The following is a 19,906-nucleotide window of genomic DNA, read 5'->3' as shown; positions in this document are numbered from 1 at the left end:
GAAAATATCAAAGCATTTGATGACAAAAAAATCAGCGCATCATATTCCGCCAACGATTTCTAAAATAAAAATGTGAAAATTAGGGACTACAGATGGACTGACTGAAGCCCTGAGTTCATGTGACTTGTACCAGATGATACAGTCTTCAAATAAATAATGTGAAAAACAGTGTGGAAAAATCATAGAAATTATGGTTGCAACAGTATAATAGGGAAAGGGACCTGAGCCAAGGGTGAATATATTCAGAAATAAGGGCAAGCCATTGTTTTCACTGAAAGCAGCAGTGTGGTTAACGATGGTGAAATTATGGATTTTCCCCCCTTTTTCATTCTTCTTTAATGTTATTCTATTCTTTTTTTCTTAAAGAAAAAAAACAATTATATTGGTTTTAGTGAGGGTGATATTCAAAACATTCTTTGCAAGCATCATGTAGTCAGGATTATAATAAAACAGAAAGTCAGTGTAAAACAGCAATAGCTACGGGTTTCAGATTTGCCATTTGGATTTTGTTTCAGCTTAAGATCAAAATGTCCGTAAGTAGAAATTGTATTTCCTAGAAGGTAGGGATATTCTTGGACTTGTAGCTGAAGGACAGCCAAAGTTATGATCTCATTTGCTTTGTGACTTTGGTTAATAATTATCATTTTTATCACTTTCCACATATTGAGTGATTATTCTATGCAGCCACTGTACTTATTCCGCTTAATTCTCATAATGAGAATTCTCATTAATTGTCAATCACCTTGGGGTGGGTATTATCATCTTTGATTTACAGATAAAGAAATTGAGGTTCAGAAAGGTAAGTGCCTTGCTCAAGATGACATAACCAGTACGTGCTCATTCCAGGATACCAGTCCAGCAATATCTTAACTCAAAGCCCATGTTCTTAACCTTCTAAGACCCTGGGGATTTTCCTTGAATGGCATGATTCTGGATGCCTTAGAATGATAAATAAATAGAAATATGAGACCAATATTGAGGAATCTTTTTAGCATGACAGAGAAGGAAAGAATGAAATAACTTTTCAAATAATTCCTGTAACACTATGTCTATCCCTTGGCCTAGACAGGTGGCATGTATACAATATATTAAATGGAATAATTTTCTTTTGGATAGAGATGGCAACTGTTTCTGCAGTTCTAAATTTTCAAAACTAAACATAAATTTTAGTGTGTGGCTTTCAAAAGTAATGCTATTAGTCGTAGTATTTGAGATCTACAGTCAAGATAGATGCTTTTAAAATATTTTTTAAATGTTAAACATATAAAATTCAGTCTTTGGAAGGGCAACACTGGTAGGTTTTAATGATCTTCCCAGGGCCCATCTGCATCAGGATGAGAAGCCAAGTCTCTTGTTCCTGAATCCATATTCTTTCCACTAGACCTTGCTACCTCAGGGCTTCAGAAATAAATATAAAATTAGAATGATGGAAGAGAAAAAATGTGAAGCAGGAGCCATCTAGCTATTTCACACCCAGTTAAACCTATAAATACTGATGAGTTGAACCTAATTATTAATGATTCCTGACTACAACATAAATCTATAATTTCTACTATGCCAATAATGGTCGGAATGGAAAGAGATCGTAAGCTGTAAATAACACATACTGACTTAGATCCATGATTCCTTTCTCATTACCTTCCTTCCTTCCAAAACAATGTGTTACTTGGCTATTAGTATAGATTGAGTGCAGGGGGTACAAAACTGGGTAAAGGCACCCTCGCTCTCAAGGAACCCATACGATTACTGCAACGAATATTACAGAAAATTTTGGATTTGTGCTTTTAGCATGTGTTGTGTAGGCTCAGGTAGTACTGTGTACTTAAATATTTATTTGACACCTAATTAAAACTTCCTACCTGATTTAAACATACTGATGTAAAGGGAGAGAGCGGTAATGATGAAGATGTCTGAATTCATGGGGCTTTGTGGAATACATTCTTCATTTATTGTATGGGAGCTATAGCCTTAGCCACCATTTGGAATATTGAAGGCTCTTTGAGGTCTTAAATAAATTCATGAATTTGATGAATTATTTAATTAATTCATTATTTACTTCATTCATTCATTCAACAATATTTACTGAGCATCTATTACATCTGTTCCAAATGCCATAAAATGCCCCAAACCCTTACTCTAATGTTCTACTTTAGCTTCATATATATATATGATTACAAACTATGTTTATTATGCTGGAAACCAAGTATTTTGCTGGGCCTGAATGAAACCAAAAGTCAAGTTAAAGAAGTAGCCTTTTAGGAGCTTCTAAGCTTTCTATGTGCACTCTTTCTATAAAGCCTAATGAAAATGCTCTCCTTAGAATGAGAAAAGACTAGGATTCCAAATTTAAAATGACATTTATCTCAAAAGTAAATTAATATTTAATGATAGTCTGATTAATAATTGTGATTTTATGAACTGGAGACATTTAGCATGAAAGCCCCTAGACACATTTGTTCTATGCAGACTAGGGAGAAGGGCTAAAGATGGACCATCTCTTTTCAAATGTTACTTTACTGTTATGTTTCAGAATTTTTCCTTCTACACACCACTTTCTCATCCTGGTATTAGCTTACTGGAAAGCTTTTCTTTTGTGGAAAGCAGAATAAGAATTCAAGAGCTCCAGTCCCATGAGGACTTTCAAAGGATTAAGAGCAACTATAATGTTATCTAGGTGATAGCTGTGAAAAGCAAATATACAGTACAATGCTTCACCTTACTTTTTTTACATATTAAATACTGAAATTATTATATCTGATAAATCTCCAAAATTGTATTAATTGGCCTGTCAAGAGCTATCATCATTTCAGATTTTTTTTTTTTTCCCACGAACTGAACTGTTCTTTGGCTGGTTTTTGTTAATGATCTGAACTGATAAAACGGCTTTTGTAAATAGGCACAAAAGTAAAGAAATCAATATGTGAAATAAAAGGAACTTGCTAAAAGACACAGTGCCGTGTCTGTCATTTTAGAAAGAAAATAAGAACAGAGGAAGGAGAAACAGAGAAAAGGGGAGGGAACAAAAACAGAAAAACAAATCCGAGATGGGAAAAGTGGGTGTGAGAAAGCATTTAAGGTCACATTACACTGATACTTACAAAGATAAAGTTCTACCTTTGTATAACATTTTACATTTTGTACAGTTCACACGGAGAAAGAAATGCCTTCGTTAAAGAACAATTCCTATGGCTAGAAACAAGACACAGGACATTTCAAATCTCTTTGCTAGGAGGTACAGGGAGATTCTCATCCCAGTCAAAATAGGCACTGGACTCCAGACATGTTAATATATGGTTAACTGGAGGCCAACACTGGTTGTAAATGGATATTTCTAGAATTTAAACCATACTGCTTTTGAAACTTAGAGTTCCCTAACTTAGAGTTCCCAGGCCTGCACTGTCTCATATGGTAGCCACCAGCCAGAGATGGCTATTTAAATTTAAATTTAGAATATAATTTCTCAGTCTTACAAGTCAATTTCAAGGGTTCAATAGCTTATGTGGCTAGCGCCTACCATATTGGAGAGTACAGATATAGAACATTTCCATCCCTGCATCAAGTTCTATTGGAAATCACTGGTCTAGCCAGCCTTCTCGTGAAGTCATGAGGCTGAGTATGTACTGAAATAGGGATGAGAGACAAATTCTACTGGAAGCAGCATGTTCCGCCTTGTGTGGATCTCATTCCACCGTCTCCATTCTTAGCCGTGGTAGCCCCTGGACCTCCACTTACAAACTCTTCTCCATCCCAGATTCTAGGACCATCTGGCTCTCGTCAAGAAGAATGTGAAGCCTGTGTAAGTGCAAAATAGTGCAGGGCCGTGGCTTGGCGGTCCCGTTACCAGGCAGACTTGCTCTGTTCCTCCTCTGCTCAACCCTGGCCAGCAGGTCTTGGTTAATTGTGCTCTTGGTGCTGTTCTGTGACCTAGAACCTGACACAGGTCCTGGCTCCATCCATCATTTGTTGATCCATCATTGGATCAACAAAGAAACAATGATTATCAGCCATGTGCCTGGAGTTGCAGAGATGTGATGGATAAAGCAGTGAAGGAGAAGGACAGTCCCTGCCTTTACTGAGTTGACATCATTCTCACACAGGAAAATGACACCTGGCAAGTAATTACCCACAATTTAAAATGAGAATTGGGGTAAGTGCTTCAAAGGAGAAAACAGTGCTAGGAAAGAGAAGAATGAAGAGACCTGTCCCATTCTGGGAGCCCGAGAAGACTTCTTAGAGCAAGTGACTTCTGACCTGAGATGAGAGACACAGGTAAGAGTTAAGAAAGTGGGAGAGAGCGTCCCTAACAACTACGTGTTAGTTGTTAGCAGGCCTCATGGCAGGTAATCCCAGGCACCTAAGGCGAACTAAAAGAAAGCCAGAAATTGTAGCAGCAAACGAGGGGCGAGTGGGCCTGAGATGACGCTGGCGGGCAGGGGCCAGGCTGACCAGAGCCTGTTATAAACAACAGCTTTACACTAGTGATGCTTTGGAAAATGAAGGAGGAATATGGTAACCCCCAAATTAAAGATTTAGGCCTTTATCCTAAGAGAAGTGGGAAATCGTTTAAGGGTTTTAGGTAGATCAGTGATGTGATCAGATTTGCCTTTTATCAAAAAAGCAAAGGGCAGGAGTTCCCTGGTGGCTCAGTAGCTAAGAATCCGCCTGCCAGTGCAGGGGACACGGGTTCGAGCCCTGGTCCAGGAAGATCCTACATGCCGCGGAGCAACTAAGCCCATGCACCACAACAACTGAGCCTGTGCTCTAGAGCCCATGAGCCACAACGACTGAGCCCACATGACACAACTACTGAAGCCCGCATGCCTAGAGCCCGTGCTCCGCAATAAGAGAAGCCACCGCAATGAGAAGCCCGCGCACTGAAAGGAAGAGTAGCCCCCTCTCGCCTCACGCAGCAAAGAAGACCCAACGCAGCCAAAAATAAATAAAAAGTAAAATTTTTAAAAAATCACTAAAAAAAAAAAAAATAGCAAAGGGCAAATGGATTAAGAGGCCAGAAGAGAAGCTAAGAGTCTGCGTAGTAAGCTTTAGTGGAAGTTGAGACAGAGGTGTTGGTAGTTTGATGATGGTAGAGGAAAGGGCCCGGTCCACTGTGCCTGAATCCCTGAGTTGATAATGTGACCGTCACGTGGCTTTCCTAACACACACCTAGGCCTAAACTGGTCTGAACCCCGCTAGTTACTTAACATAGACCTCTTCCTCAACTCTAAGTCCCCCCAAACTATAGCATTTGGTCCTACGGGGCTGGATCATCTTAACCTTGCCTGCCCCACCTGCCCCTGCCTGTCTAAATCTCCAAATACGCCCTGTTCTCAGACTAGCGTCCCCCTATTTGGCCAGGACTTGCCCCCGTGCTCCTCCCACCTAACCTCCTGCCTACCTGGACTGCCATCTGCCATCTGTCTCCACTCACTCTAGATGCCACATGTGCCTACCTAGTTGATCTCCTTTCAGGACCAGCCTATCCTGACATTACTAAGTGCTCACTGCTAGAAGATAAAAGGAGAGAGTGGGAAAAGAACCAAATAGCTCGAGTCCTGGAGTCTGCAAGAAATAAACTAGGTGATCAGAAGCAGAGCATAGAAGTATCTCTGGGTAACAATGGCGACATAATGGCCCAACTCCCCTGGTTCAGCAAAACCACAGCCTACATGCTGTTCCTCACCCCAGAAGCGCCACCCTCACCCTTTTGTTTTCAGGAGGCTCGCCTCTGCCGATCACCTTTCTTTTCCAAATAGCTCATAAGGAAACACTGATCGTTTGAGCCAGGGCAGACTCACTGTACTTGGCCACTAGAGAGGAAACTGGGGGTTCCTATGGTTGCCTTCAGATAGACTGTAAGCCCAGCAAGGGTAAAGACCAATTTTGTTTAACCTGGTGACCCAGAAGAGTGCTTTACATATGAAAAGTGCTTAATAAATATTTGCTGGGGCTTCCCTGGTGGCACAGTGGTTGAGAGTCCGCCTGCCGATGTAGGGGACGCGGGTTCGTGCCCCGGTCTGGGAGGATCCCACATGCCGCGGAGCAGCTGGGCCCGTGAGCCATGGCCGCTGAGCCTGTGCGTCCGGAGCCTGTGCTCCGCAACGGGAGAGGCCACAACAGTGAGAGGCCCGCGTACCGCAAAAAAAAAAAAAAAGAAAGAAATTTGCTAAGTGCATATCTTTTAAAACACTGGCTACAACTTCAAGCCAACTGGACTGTGAGAAAGCAACAAGCTCTCTTAGTGAAAGAACTGCTGCTTTGTCTCAGAAAAGAACATCATGGACTTTTCGGCTCTTCCAGGCAAATCCCCTTGTGGACTTACACACCAAGTCCACTGGCACCTTGGGAAAGGATACAGGGAAAATTTTAGATGAAGAGATGTGAGGAAGAGTCTAGAGCAAGAGGAAGGCCTAGCAAATGGCTGGTATCTGGGCCCCAGAGAGAACCGGGCCGGTGAGCAAACCCCCGTGGTAAGAAGTGGTAAATACATTTCTAAGAGCAGTGACATCTAACATTCAATTAGAATTAGTTTCTTGTCTACGGTATAATTACCATCCTTTATCCCAAAGCACTCAGCCAGAGTCTGTAATCTACAAGAGCCTTACACCAGGTATGATTTAGAGAACGAAGGAAAATGTGTGGCAGTCCCAGAAGCCTGGGTCAAAAGCCAAAGACAGGACAGGAGTGAGATGGGGGAGATGCCATCAATAGCGTGGATGAACTAGTGAGTGAATGCAGTTCAAACCCTTTCCCCCTAGTTTATTCTGGAGGAAGATGACGGTAGCAGGGAACAGGTAATTGTCTACCTAAACTTAGGTTTCAATATTGTAAGAAAGAGTTGTCACTGAGACGTTCTGGGGATTCTGGGATGACATTTCCCAGTGCCCCCTGCACCCAGGTGAGCCATCTGACTAGCTGTCATCAGTAGACTATAAGCAGAAGTGTTGTCACATATGAGCCAGGAGGTTTAAGAAGTCGATGTCTTTTCAATGCTCACTGTTGCTCTCTCTCCATTTGACTGTTATGCGGGTGAGAAATAAACATTTATTATGTTTAGCCACTAATAGTTTAGTTCATTACAGCAGCTAGCATCAACCTAACTTATTCTGAAATTGACACCTTGAAGTGGGTGCTGCCTTAACAAAAATCTGATTATGTGCTGTTGGCCACTGCCGAGGAAAAAACGACCAGAGACCTGGAACCCTGTTATGCCCTGGCAAAACTGGGATAACTTAGAGGGCAGGTCTACAGCTCTAGAGGAAATGGTTGGAAAGAGCCAGAATGCTAGTATGTGATGGTTGCCCCTCACCGCCTATATCAAGGTATCCCAAGATAATGGATGAACTCATGAAAGAACTGGCTAGTTTGAGAACAGAAATAAGGGCAAACAGCCAACCTCTAGAAATATAAGACTACAAAGCTGGAACAAGCCCTTGCTTCAGGGACTCTAATGGTGAGGAATGACACTGAAAAAGGCTCTGAATAACAAATGTCCATTAAGACTTCCCAGTTAGAAAAGGGACTCAACCTTGCAGCAAAGATCTGATTAACGAAGTCACCTAACCACCCAAGCCTATCATTTCAGATGACCCCAAAATAACCACATGAGACACAGGTGGCTGAGACATGAGCAAAGAAATGAGGGAGGTTCAAGAATTATCAATAGGAAGAACTTACATGGTAGGCAGTGGTGTAACTGACAGCAAATAGATAAGAAACCTAGGAAGATTTTGAGGGAATTGTATTGTCAAAGAAACTAGGAGCCTAATTTCTAGCGAGTATAAAACAACCTCGGGGCCTCCCTGGTGGTGCAGTGGTTGAGAACCCGCCTGCCAATGCAGGGGACACAGGTTCAAGCCCTGGTTGGGGAAGATCCCACATGCCTCGGAGCAACTAAGCCTGTACGCCACAACTACTGAGCCTGCACTCTAGAGCCCGCAAGCCACAACTACTGAAGCCCGTGTGCCTAGAGGCTGTGCTCCGCAGCAAGAGAAGCCACCTCAATGAGAAGCCTGCACACCACAACTAAGAGTAGCCCTCGCTCACCGCAACTAGAGAAAGCCCGTGTGCAGCAATGAAGACCCAACACAGCCAAAAATAAACAAACAAACAACCCCAAGGCATCCAGTCTTATACCAGCAAGAAGCTGGCTGGGAAAGTAACATCACTCCCAAGAAGGATATACTTCTCAACACCCATTTTGAATGTGGCCATGGAGAGTAATGGACAAGGAAGAACCTTCCAGAAGGTGACCAGGGCTACAGAGAACAATGAACAAAGGAGTTCTTCCAAGACAGCAAAACCAGAGTCTAATAGAGGAATCCCCCCTACTGCCAGAGGAGGACGTCTTTAGCAATGTGTAATGGGATTTCTTTCAAAATACATGCCAATGACTGCTTTACGCCTCCCATTTTTTTTTTTTTTTTTTTGCGGTACGCGGGCCTCTCACTGTTGTGGCCTCTCCCGTTGCGGAGCACGGGCCCCGGACGCGCAGGCTCAGCGGCCATGGCTCACGGGCCCAGCCGCTCCGCGGCACGTGGGATCCTCCCGGACTGGGGCACGAACCCGCGTCCCCTGCATCGGCAGGCGGACTCTCAACCACTGCGCCACCAGGGAAGCCCGATGCTTCCCATTCTTCCCTCTTCCAAATGGGAATTCTGAATGCAATTATTCTAAACCCGATCCACCACTGCAGAACAGGAGGCCAGTAACCTGCCTTTTAAGTATAAAGGTTTCTGGACAAGGAGGGGCCATATACAGATTTAATTGGGGAGGAGGGGTTTAGCGTTATTACCCACAGAACCTGGACGTTGAAATGGATGCAGCGACCAAGAAGGATTCAGGTAGTCTCCCGGGGCTGAGACTGGTTTTCCTACATGTAGCCACAGAGGCAGAATACGATACAAATAGCTGTTTAGCAAAATCTGTGCTTCCCCTTTCATGGTATAGGAATGTTGCTAGGGAGTTGCTGCCCAGCCAGGGGTTACATATTCCCCTCTATGTATTTAGATAGAGTGATGTGATCATCTCACTGAGAGAATGTGAATGGCAGCAAGGTGTGTCACCTCTTGGATGTGCCTTCTCTGTGCTCATTCTCTTCCACAGCTGCCAGCTAGATGCAAAGAACTCCAAGTCCCTAGTGTAGATGGAAAGAATCTGGGTCCCCAAATCACCACATGGAACACACACAATGGACTCTCATATGAGCCAAAAATAATCTTCTACTCTATCAATTACTGCAAAATAGAGGTTTACTACAGAAGCTCAAGTTACCTTAACTAATGCAATGACCTTTGAAGAAGAAAGAGGCTTCAAGTGTGCCGTGACGGGAGCTGGATGATTGCGAGACACTTTATTTACAACTGTTTGCTACAGGGTATCCAAGCCCTTCTCCACTTCTTCACCGTTCCTCTTAAAGTTAAGTCCTGCGCCCTATCCTACCTGTATTCCTCAGCAGTCTCCCAGCTCGTCTCCCAGGCATCAATCTTCTTTCCTCTTATAGTCCCTCTTCCTCATGCTAGCTCAGAGACTGTCCCCCAGTAAAAGTGGACCACATCACTCTATTTAAAACTGCAGTTGACCTCCGCTGCCTGTCCTACAGGATAAAATCCAAGGGGCTTTGCAAGGCATACAACACCTTTCCCATTTCATCCCCAAGTTCTTCAGTCTTATCTGTCATCACTTCCCTACAACTGCCAACGTTGAGCCCCAATGAACAGCCAGGCCCTTTTTACAACACTGCTTTGCAAATGCTGTTCCCTCTGCCTAGAATGTTATCCATCTGCCTCCTTTGTAGCCTGGAGGCCGCTGACTCATCTCTTAAAAATTAGCTTAGCTGTCACTTCCACTGTGAAGTCTTGTCTGACACTCCCACGTAGAACATAAAACGCTGACAGTTATGATCAGAGCAGTCAGCTTCGCATATGGTACGTACTATTACTTTGTTTCTAGTGCTTAGAAATCTAAGGGGTTGAATTTTGTTGCTGCTTGTTTTGTTTATTATTTAGTCAGCCTCTAAACTTCCCTTCTGACTAAAAACTTAAGAGAAGTCTGATTTTTCAAAATAGCCCAATTATGCATTAGAATTACAGTGGCTTCCTTCTGTAGGAGAATATAGCCATAATCAGTGCTGCTGAATGGGATTAATCCAGTCCTTCTGACAGAGGCTTCTAAAATCGTTAAGTATTTGGAAGGCGAGGCCCAGGAATGCAAGAAACCCTACAACGTGGGTAGAAATTCTGTGTCCTCCATTATTTTTACACTTTCATCAGACACATAAGTAAATGAAAAACTTGCTTATTATTATCTGTGACTAGATTCTAACCTTGTTGTACACAAAATATTTTTACATAGGAATGTTCCAGGAATGTAACTGCCATACTGGGAACTTCACCAGGATTTGCTCACCATTTTGGAAAGTCACATCACCCACTGTAACACTGCTCATGTTAACTGACTCACTAATACAACACACCCACATCTGTTTGCAACTGTAGCTGTCACACTCAATGAACATATTTACTTTGTTCTTATTTCAAAATGCCAAATATACAAAAGTGTCATTGATATTCAGTTGAATATTTTCTCTTAAGTCCAAATTCATGCATTTCAAGTAGCAAGCACCTGACTGCTTTAGGACATCTTTTACTGTAGTATACCTGAGCGTACACATACTGATACACTTGCAATTTTCATAAGCTGCTTTCCTTTTATTTCTTCTTTCTATTACAGATAGGGAATTTATATTGATTTTTGAAATATTACATGTGTAGACAGGTTACACTATCTGTAATATCATTTCAGGAAAGTAAAAGGGATATTACAAAACACTGCCTGAGAAAAAGGGGGCATTGGGTCTGACTGAGTAGAGAATCACAGCTACATGCATCTAGGAATTCAAAGAAATCCTATTTTTTTTTACTCTTGGGATGCTTTTGTTAGGCAACTACTCAGCTGAACTGCCATCCTGCTCCACTGATAGCTTTTAAGGCATTTTGTTATGGTTTATGTGTCTACATGTGTAGGCTGTGAATGTATGATGTCTTATTCGTATTTGTGTCCCCAACACCTCGCTTAGGGCTTGACACAGAGAAGCAGCTCAGTAGATACCTTAAGGATGAAATAACAAATGAGAATCCTGAGAGGTATGCAGTCCCTGGCTCTCTCCATAGAACTCTGAATCAATTATTCAACATTTTGCCTGTACCAATATTATAAAGCTTTCTTCATTCTGCCTGATGTCAGAGTCGGTTACGTACAAACTCAATTTTCTCTCCTCCTTGTTGGGCCAGGCAGTAATGTGTTCACCTCTGTATCCTGAAAGAACCCTGCATAGAAGCAGCTGTAAATAAGTAATATTTAAGTCAAATTATTCCCCGGGAATATTGCTATACATAATGGCTGTGTTGTTAGTACTAACCATACTGTACTTCAGGTATATTATCGATTCACAGGGTATTTGTGGATTGGTCTGGACACCGAAGCATCATCTAAAGTACTGTTTCTATAAATGTATTACAAGTTTCAAAAAACCCAAACTTTTAAAATCAACCTTTATACTCCAAGCCAGTTGTAGGTTGAGAGTTGTCTATAATACAATGCAACTGGGCCTATGAGACCTAACATCTGTGAGAGAAATTAAAATGTCAATCAATCATGAGGCAGTATCTAAAGATTGGATTGGATGGCATCCTGCAGGCAATACTTGGCCAGTTTATCTTCCAAATTTAATGATGGTATTTTTTCATATCAACAAAAGCAGTTGATATTTTGAAAGAACTTTACTTTAAATCTTATAAAAACGTTTCTTGATGAAAAACTCAGCTTATGATTTGATTTATGCTTTCATGGTTTTATTATAGTTATTTATCACTTAGTAAAATAAATGCACTCTAGACAATATACTAGAAAGTAAACCTGTTGGGCTTCCCTGGTGGCACAGTGGTTAAGAATCCGCCTGCCAATGCAGGGGACATGGGTTCAAGCCCTGATCCGGGAAGATGCCACATGCCTGGAAGCAACTAAGCCCGTGCGCCACAACTAATGAGCCTGCGCTCTAGAGCCCGCGAGACACAACTGCTGAGCCCACGTTCCACAACTACTGAAGCCCGCACGCCGAGAGCCCGTGCTCCGCAACAAGAGAAGCCACCACAATGAGAAGCCCGTGCACCATAACAAAGAGTAGCCCACGCTCGCCACAACTAGAGAAAGCCCAAAAATAAATTAATTAATTAATTAATTTTAAAAAAATTATAAATAAATAAAATAAATAAATAAATTTTAAAAAATTTAAACAAATAAAGTAAACCTGTTAAGTGACTATATTCCAATTTCCAATATATTGGGGGTACATTTTACAGAAGAAAAAGTGGGGACAGGGGTAAAAGAAAATTATATTGCAAAATGAATAACTTCCTCTCAATATATGAATATTTAATTCTAAAAAATAAATTTAAAATATTTATAATACTATACTTTATTCAAAATAATTCACATTTTTTAAAAAAAAACTGAAACTGAATATAAAATAAACTACCATTAGAAATTGTCCAGTCAGATCATGTGCCTTGCCCAGTGTTAGTCTCTGGTCACTGTAAAGGCAGTACTTCCTAATGTTCTAGCATTCTGATAAAATTCCACCCATCTTTTAAAAATCAGCCTCTAAACTACCTTCTTATTTCAAATTCATAATGAAAGTTTGGGGGGTTTCTCCTATTTAAAATGAAGTCCCTATTTTTGGTCTTTTCCAAGCATTCTCTGTCATAATAACTATGGTAACCCTTAATGGGAGGATATAGCTCCAAATAAATCTAGGAGCTGAAAACATCATTTCTCATTCTGCTGGAGATCATACTTCTTAATGTTTAATATCATAGTGGTTAAGTGAAGCCAGAATGCCTGGGTTCAAGCTTGAATGTATCATTTACTTCCTATGTGACTTTAGACAAGAAAAGTCTCTGTAATTTAACTTTTATGTCTATATAACAGAGTATTAGTGATAGCTGCCTCATAGGGTGGTTGTCAGAATGAAAATATTTAGCATTTTTAAAACACTAAAAAGTGGCTGGCTCAACTATGTGTTACAATAATAATAATGAAAATAAATTTATTTTATTGACATAAATAAAATAATATAAATGTTATAATAATAAAGCTTTAATTTAATTTAAATTTTAAAAAATTTTAGTAAAGGTTATTATTATTGTTGTCTTCTAATAATTCCCCAATGCCTAGACTGTGACAAATTTTCATGAATCTGCCTTAATTAATTTATTTATTTATTAAGTATGAAATTGTGAAATGCACATATGTATGCAAGAGATCCCTGATTTTGAACCATATACACAATTCTTCAATTAGTTATTCAAGTTTTACTCTCTATACTGTAAAAATCCTTGGGGGGCAAGGACTATGTCTTCTATCTCTTTTGTGTTTGCTACATTCTAATCAAGCACTCCTCTTCTTATACATAATGAGTATTAAATGAATTAATGAATAAGTTAGTGAGTGGATACATGGCATTAAATCAGCACAGACAGGTACAATTCAACCTACAGGAACAGGCACTTTTCCCTTAAAGATAATACAGTAGGATTTGGCTTACACAGGCCAAGGAGCACCAAGCCTTACACACTTGACCTTCTGCCAGACAACCTGGAGTTTTGGTGAAGAGTTGGTGGGAATACATATTTTAGAAGCTCAGGGAGGAAATAAGCAATGAACAAGAATGGACTACAGATCCAAAGTACAAAGATACTTGTAGTATATGACTAAAAATCTGAAGGCTGTGCTGCTTTATAAGGTTTATTTTATCACTTCGGGAGTAACAAGGCTATAAACTCTTACCTTAAAAAATATCACCTATAATGCATGTGCACTCTCCACTCCTCTGAAGCCCTTATGAAAATAATAGGCATCAGAGTTTTTTGTAAAATCCACTTGACAAATATAAGCAAACTTCAAGTAATATCACATTCTGAAGTAAATGGAAAGTCTTAACCTTATATATTTACCTTAAAATGTTTATGAGGAGATGTCCTATCAACTTTAATGATGCTTCTTATGATGCTTCTTAGGAATTAGTCTCTCTAAGGGATAGCAAATTTCAAGGAACTAATTACTTCCTTATAATTTATCAAGAAAAAATACATTAGATCGGAATGAAATTATCTTGTGGATTTCCGATTTTTACCAGAAATTTGGTTTACTTTCATAACACACACATATATGTATACATACACATATGTATATATGTGTATGTTTATAATAATAATGCTTTAATTTTTAAACATTTTAATAAAAGTTATTATTATTATTACTCTTCTAATAATTCCTCAATGCCTAGACTGTGACAAATTTTCATGATCCTCTTCCTGAATCTGCCTTAATTAATTATGTGTCTATATATACTTAATATGTACATACATACACATACACCAGTCTCTCTTTGAACACCATTTCAAAATGCCAGATATAAATTCAAGAAAAAAAATGTTCAATGCGTAAAGAATAGCTTCCACAGACACGCAGGTAGGTATGCAAGAAACCTGGACAGATATGCTTTTAAAGTTGCCAAGAATGTGACTGAAAGCCTACCCTGTCATTTTGTTTCGCTAGCAGTCTCACTTTTGCTACCATACTGGAAATTAGAAGGGCGAGTTCATGTTCACAGTTGCTCCAAGGCATCAACAAGGAAACTTTAAAAGCCAAACGGAAAAGACTGGCTAAGGTAATAATTTTCACTAATCCCATCTGAATATTCAGCAAGCACGTATGCCTGGAAAACTGAACTGTGGGATGTGGAGACAAGTGAGACTGGAAACAGTTTCGACAGATGCACAGATTGAGTCTACTTAGAAAAACACAGGAGCAAAAGAAAAGAGAGAAACTAGCATTCTCAAAGTGGCAGGCAATGGAGTTATTTTCTGGAAGCTGTGTGTATATTTGTATATGAGGGAGATTTGGGAACACTAACACGAGAGGGCAAGGTGCAGGTTAAAAGGAGGAAGAATGCAAAGAGAACTGCCAAGTGATTCACTCCTTTCTCCAAGAGTCTGAGTTGTGCCAGAAAAAAAAAAAAAGGGAGTACATTAGACACAATTCTATTTGTGATAAACAACTGGTCTGAATCTGACAGCATGAGGGAGAGGAGTACAGTATTTGCTTGGTGGAGGCATATTAACTCTTTCAGGTGAGGAAGTTACTTTTCATTCAGTGGGGGAAAAGGTGTTTATACATTGGGTCCTCCAAATTCTCAGAACTGTAGCCAAACAAGTAAGTAATCACGTAGTTATGCCTTACGTTAAAGACGCCACCTCTAGAAGCAATTAAATGCACAGACACATGTACAGTGCACCCAATTACTGAACTGTTTAAGTTCTGATTAATTTAAGAACCAAGAACTCTCTAGTACAGATGTCCGTAGAGCTTATTCATGTATGACAAGTAAGCTTTGTACAACTTTATATTTATTCACACACACACACACACACACACACACACACACACCCCTCTAAAGAGTGAAATAAAGTAAAACTTTATTTTATACCTACATAATTTTTTTAATGATACCCTTTTTCAAAATCTTTCCTGTAAGTTATTCAGTACCGACAAGTTAGACTTCAGATTTCTGACTGGAATTTATCTTTCTCTTGTTCTATGAAATGTGATTATCTCGACTGATGATTTTGGTAAATAAACCAAGAGACCTCTGTCCCACACAATACTACATATTTAAAAACAATAACAAATCCTGACGTTTCCTTTGAGCTGAGCTTAAAAAATCAGATTTCCAACAAAATTCCAAAACCCATCAATGCAAAAACAGAAATGTGAAATACTATTTAAAATACTGACATTATTGCATAACTTGATTAGAAGGAATGCTGAACCTGCATGAAATGAACCCAGTGTATATCTGTGCATCTTAAATTTTTCAGTGTAATCTATTATTATAACACTTGTGCAGTCATAAATGATGTATACATGGCATGTCTTTGCATACTGCACACTGAAAATTTTTATGAATGAATACACAAAAATGCTCATAATTCGAGAAAATGGATGGTAGCATACTATTTTGAAAATGGTCATTAAGCACTGGAAGCAAACGACGAGGCAAATGGTCGGTGTCTTTTGGTGCCATTCAGGGCAGTTGTATTCCCAGGTCCCCTAAGCAGAGTGTGTTGGAAACAGCCATGAAGCTCTTTCCTTAGAGACTCATTCTCTCTCTCAGGAACCCTGTGCTACACAGAACGGAGACCGTGCGCCGCTCGGAGAACAGAATGCATGCACGTCTCTGTGTTCTGAGGACTGTTCATACATCAGAGACATCACACTCCCCGAATCCGGTCCCACAAGTGTGTGCATGTGAGTGTGGCATTTACCAACAAATGAACAGAAGGCAACAAGAGCTCATCTCCTAGAAATAACATCTCCCATCCCTTCCCAGGCAGACTGCTCAGAAGCTTTTCAGGGGCTAACACTTGAGCGCCTTCCCCACGGGGATGGAGTCTTGCATTAATAACCCTCTCAGGGCTAAGTCAGCTTTGTGTGTAAGTCCACTCGGTGCCATATGGCAGTTTGCAATTCCTTTAGCAACTCAAGTCTGGCTAGGCTGCCCGCGATGATTCATTCTTAAAGGAAGACCCCTTCGGGGAGCAGCAATGCCCCCGCCACTTACCTAGCTCCCACCGACCCCGCTCTGCAGGCGGCACGGGCTCGGGCACCACAAAGGGCTGTGGGATTCCCCGCTCCCTCCGGGGCTCCTCTCCCCGCGACGGTGCCCTTCGCCAATGATCTGTCGCTGGAAATCCCCCTCCCCTCCACGGAGAGGAGGGTCTCCCCGGCTGGCTGGAGCTCCTGGCGTTTTTGGTTTTTTTTTTTTTTTTTTTGGTTTTTTTTTTTTCACCCCTCTCTTTACATCCCTGACTCTGGTTCACGGTCTGTAGTAGGAAGGCTCAAAGGAGAGGCGGCGGGAGGAAGCTAAGGCATCCTTAAAAAGAACAATAATCTTCATCGATCTTCACCCCCTTCCCCTCGCGGGCCCCCATCCCCCTGCCGCCGCCGCCGCCGCCCAGACAAGAGAGGGCTGGGATAGAAAAGGAAAAATCGAGCGAGGCTGAGCTCGCAGCGCGGAAGGAGCCGGGAAGGCGAGCCGCGCCAGCCGGGGAGTTGCCGCTCGCTCGGGTTGCCCGCGTCGCGGCGGCGGCGGCGGCGGCCGGCGGGGGCGGAGGGCGGTGGGTGCTTGGTGGGTGTGTGTCTGTGGCGGAGCCGGGGAGAGTCTGGGCGCGGGAGGCGAGGCGGGGCGCTCGGGGGCGCCGGCTTGGGCGCGCACACCGGCCCGCGGCCACCCCGCCTCGCGCTCCGCCTCCTCCCGCGCTCCGCGCACCCGCGGGTTGGAGCGACGGCCGCCGCCGCCTCCTTCTCTTCCTCTTCCTGGGCGCTAGCAGCTCTGGAGGTGGGCGGCGGCCGGGGTGGCGGGGCTGCGCGGCCGGCCGGGCACCGCCGGGGACGCCCGGGCCCGGCCTGGCGGCGCGGGAGCTGTACGCTCGAGCTGGGAGAGCGCCCCGGAGCTCGGGGCGCGGGCGAGAGGGCGCCGCCCACACCTTGGCGGGCGCTTCCCACTCCTCCCGCGCGCCCGCCGCTCCCAGCTGCCCGGGCCCGGCTGCACACCCACCTGCTTCCCTCGGCGGCTGCCGCTCTGCGGAGCGGGAGGGTCCGCGGCCCCGCGGGCGCCGCGGACAGGGCGACGGGGAAAGCCCGGGGCGCCCCACCGGGATGCGCTCGGGCGGCTTCGCGGGATTCCCTGGGCCCTTCTGCTCTCGGTTGCTAGGTTCTCCCTCCGCCCGCCCCACACGCCCCTGACCCTGGCCCGCAGCTCGACCCGGGGAACTGGGGCGAGGAGAGACAGCTCCTGAGTGATGGGGCCCGGAGTATCATCCCGGGGAAAGAGCGCGGGGATAACTAGGAGAGCAGAGAGGATCTGACTTTCTTCCGAGCACCTCCAGCTCCGCTTGGGGGCCGTCGTCAGCCCCCAAACCCCGCTGTCCTGGGTTTGAAGGAAAAGCCTCGTCGGTGGCAGCCGTAACTCTAGCTTCCCACGGGGGCGCTATTCCTACTCTGGCTTCCTTTCTTTGGCCTGCTCTCCCTGTCATCTAGAGAACTGTGCCGAACTGTGCCAAGTTCCTCCTCGGGGAGGCCACCGAATGGGCATCCAGAACTCTCCCTACCTTCATGTCGAGGTAAAGACGGGATGAACTTGAATAATAACATCACTGGGCTCTCTGGGTTGCCAACCCATGGGCTCCTCAACAGGCACGAGATAGAGACAGCCTGCACAGTTACAGGAAACAAAGTAGCTTGAAACACCCTTTTAAAAAGAATGCAGGCCGTGACAGTGTATTTAGAGTTGGGACTCCCTTCTGAGTTTCTTTAGGCCAAGAAAGATGGCTACTGAAGAAGGTCCAACACACTCAGGTTTAAACGTATCTCACTTAATCCTTGCTTCTCTTTTAGCCCTGATGTACACCGGGACGCTCCATCACCTAGGGTTCTCTACACTTTGACTTCCCACATCGCCACGGGCCTTACCTTGTGCTGGGTGGTTTTTTCGAGGTGCCAGATACTGGGCAGGATGTTTAGTATCGATGTTGGCCCTTCCGACGCCATCGCCCTCCGCCCAGGACCTATCCCGGCCCTTTGCTGTTCTCCAGGCTTCTCAAGTACGAACACTAGGAAAAGGAAGAGGACTCCCAGATCCTCAGACCTTTATCCCCAACCCTGACCTGTTCCCAAGCTTCCGCTCCAAATTTCCAAGGACCTGCCGGGTGTCCATTATTACGCCTCCAGTCTTTCCAGCCTCTATACAGACTTCGGCAGATAACTCTTCCCCAGCTACAACCCTGACGTTATCATTCCCTGGTCACAAATGTTCTCTGGCTTCCCCATTCCCTGCCAAACAGTGTCTGCACACTTCTATGCCATTGCATGCCGCTGGAGTCTCTTCCGGGGCGCTCCTCTCCCAGTTTCGGATCCAGATCATTCCGGTATTTCACGGCCCATGTTAAACTCCGCCTCCTCCGTGACCCCTCCCTTTTGACGTCCATAGCGCTCGGTCTGAGCTCTGTCTTTAAAGACATATGACCTTCAGCTTCCTACAGAATGTATGTGCTTCCCATGTAAGTCTTACCATCTTAAATGTTTCTCCAGGGTAGATTCCCTATAACTTTGTTTGCGTTCTTTACATATAACCCAAAGCTACACATACAAAAAATACCTATTCATCCAACAAATATTTATTTTGCAACTTTTCTCAGGAACTCGATATTTGTTAAATGAATGGGATTTACAAAATATTTTGTCTAGAAAGACTACTTAAGATTCGTTTTAGGGGTGGTATGACCTTGCATAAATTTATGGGTGTGAAAAACCCCCTTACTTTACAAGTCCTACATCAGTATCACTGATCACCTTAAATAAGAATTTAATTATTTTACAAGTGTTTTGTTTTTTTGCTTTTTTGCGGTACGCGGGCCTCTCACTGTTGTGGCCTCTCCTGCTGCGGAGCACAGGCTCCGGACGCGCAAGCTCAGCGGCCATGGCTCACGGGCCCAGCCGCTCCGCGGCATGTGGGATCTTCCCGGGGCGGGGCACGAACCCGTGTTCGCTGGATCGGCAGGCGGACTCTCAACCACTCTCAACCACTGCACTACCATTTAACATTTTAAATGTTAACATTTAAAAAATGTAAACTTTTTTTTTACCTTAAGTTTCCATTATAGTTCAGAGATCTGAATACATTTTCCTACTAAGTGGTCATTGATCAAGAGAGATTATCTATTGAGTAAAACACACTGCTGCTATCTCCATCATGGGAAGGAGGGTGCTAGGAGTAATTATCCATCATGCC

At 43.2% G+C, this 19,906-nt stretch overlaps 1 protein-coding gene across 2 annotated transcripts in view; it reads right to left on the bottom strand.

Annotated features, from left to right (window-relative positions):
• The window catches only part of KCNB2 (potassium voltage-gated channel subfamily B member 2), a 404,512-nt gene extending 385,535 nt beyond the window's left edge, over positions 1-18,977 (bottom strand). The window contains exon 1 of one of the 2 annotated variants that reach the window (XM_033407113.2): positions 18,589-18,977. The gene's annotated coding sequence lies outside the window, so the exon portion shown is untranslated. Of the gene's footprint in view, positions 1-16,678; positions 17,209-18,588 lie in introns of those variants that run through there. The other variant, XM_049700364.1, reaches the window with a different exon arrangement.
• Positions 18,978-19,906: the final 929 nt, after the last annotated feature.

This window comes from Orcinus orca, chromosome 17, assembly GCF_937001465.1.
Source record: "Orcinus orca chromosome 17, mOrcOrc1.1, whole genome shotgun sequence".
NCBI classification, from domain to species: Eukaryota; Metazoa; Chordata; class Mammalia; order Artiodactyla; family Delphinidae; genus Orcinus; species Orcinus orca.
This window is presented reverse-complemented; position numbering and strand designations above follow the sequence as displayed.